The sequence below is a fragment of the Rhagoletis pomonella genome, unplaced genomic scaffold, assembly GCF_013731165.1.
Source record: "Rhagoletis pomonella isolate Grant_MI unplaced genomic scaffold, Rhpom_1.0 Rhpom_scaffold_00002, whole genome shotgun sequence".
NCBI classification, from domain to species: domain Eukaryota; kingdom Metazoa; phylum Arthropoda; class Insecta; order Diptera; family Tephritidae; genus Rhagoletis; species Rhagoletis pomonella.
The window spans coordinates 61,017,976-61,020,334 of NW_023458556.1; positions in this window are offsets into that span (position 1 = coordinate 61,017,976).

Consider the following 2,359-nt stretch of genomic DNA (forward strand, 5'->3'; position numbering starts at 1 on the left):
ACCAATTCGTTTTGCATATTTTTGAGCATCCCTACTTTTCATTTGTTAAATTTTAAAATGATGAAGAAATACGTCTAACATACATTTATGTTGCTAATCGCTAACTTGTCTTATTCTTATGCCCGCCAATGGTGTTGCACGCACGAATGAATGCAACCTGCTGTGGTCAAAACTTCAACTCGAAAATCAATTAACCCTTGGAAGCTAATTATGTATGTTTGAACATTGTTGTTGGGTGGCGTTCCTGTGTGTTAAATAAGCTATTAATCATTCTCTAGGGCAAAATTCCTACATACACACATTACTGAAATATCTATTATTAAGATGAATAGATGATTTTTCGCTTCACAATCGATCAGCCTTGGAATTTTACTTCTATTTTGAATCGAAATTAAAACAAAAGAATATCGGTCTGCTCCTATGTACAACATTAAATTATGCATAGCTCTCTAAAGTGATGCTTATTAAAGTTAAATAGTTGATTTGCGGCTTCGTGGCGAAAAGACAGAAAATTTTAAAATCCGCGAAATGTAACTAAATATTTGTTCCATATTAGTTGGACGAACTATCACCCCTCCTAGATTAGCAAATCTGCGTGTTATGTGAAGCATACAGCAGACTTTTAGGACATTAAAAAAATACCATACCAGTGCAGATGTAACTACCGTCGATTATAGATAAAGACTAAACACTCTGAACGAGTCGACCCACACACATAAACAGCAGATATCTTAGCCAAATAGTTGATAGTTTCTTTTATTACCTAATCAGGCCTGCATTTGTGAGTGCTATTACCGGCCTCTGCCTAGCGGAGATGAACAGCAAACGAATCAGATGCATTTCGTTTTTATCTCATATGTGGTAATATGAAAGAGTTGAAGGCAAAACTACGCCATATTCGCATCTGGGATAACCCTACTTGAAGATATCCAGAATTTTTTTTTTCACGTATACATAGTGGTTTTAGACTTACTAGAAAGATCAACGCTATTTACAGAAAAGCTCATGGTTCCATAATATGCAAGTTATGACTTGTCGAAATGGGGCGTACCCATTTGGCTGTGTCTGCACTTTTCTGGTTGCGCAAACCGTCGAAATCCAATCTAACATGGTGCGAATATGACATGCTGGTTACCAGGTTAATGGGGGATCGAAGAAAAAGAGGTCGCCGACGAACTGGTCATGAAAGACTTATCGACTTATTCTTTCGAGGCCAGAACCGTTTTGCGAATTCAGTTAGTCTACTTAAGACCTACAATCACAGAGAGTGTACACCCAGAACGCAGTAAATACTGGAAAGTGGTTAGGGACCGTAGGTAGGCCAGGCTCTAGACCAGAGTAGGCGTTGATATTGTTTAAGTTATCGTATCCAGTTGGCATATTCCTTGCGGGCATATTCCCCCGACACACGCATTGAATCCACGCAGCATTTATATGACCAATAATACTCTTTGGTGTTCTAAAAAGGGACCTCGCGTCATAATACAGAAATACGGTTGGAGGAAGAGACTCCTCATCCAATCACCACACCTTAGCTAAAATGACAAGCTCGCTTTTTGCTCGAAATAAATAAATAGGATTTACGAACTCTGCGTGTATAAACGATTGTGAACTCATCACCAGGAAATACGCCAGGCATCTATCACTTCCTCAGCTATGTATCTTAACATAGAATTAGACGTCGCAATGGCATGGATGGCGTAATTCCTGTAGGGTACGCTCTTACAGTAAAAAAAAGCATCAACTATATATACCATCAAGGTTGTATTTCAAGATTCCAATTGGTGTACTTGATGGTGAAAAATGAGATGTACACAAATTGATAAAAGCCGTTCTTATTAAAATGCTTGGATCACGCTTATTTCAAACTCTACTATTAAAATCCATTTTTTTCACAGCTGTCAATGAATTATAATTAATTTGGATTTGTTCAATTTACGGATTTAACGAGTATATTTTAATACATGTATGTATATATGTAGTATTTGTATTTATTTAGTCAGTAAGTTTACACCTTCTAACTGAAGCATTGCTGGCGTATAGGTCCGTCATATTGTTTTTAAATGAATTGCAGCTAGAAAGACAATGAATTTATTTCACGCTTCTGGGAATTCCCTGCAATGCGGCCGAAAATGCGGACTTATCAAAAAGCATGAATATTGATGGCTTTCCGGTTGAGCTGAGCCCGAGTTCATGATGTCACTTTAACAGCTTTCAATATGTGCGTGTATGTATAAATCTATAAGTGTATGCGTTCGAATATTTATGAATTTGCATTTGTTTGCGCATGTTTGTCTGCAATTATAAAAAAGTTTTTATACCCGAGCGCACTTGTGCACAAGGGTATATTAATTTTGTT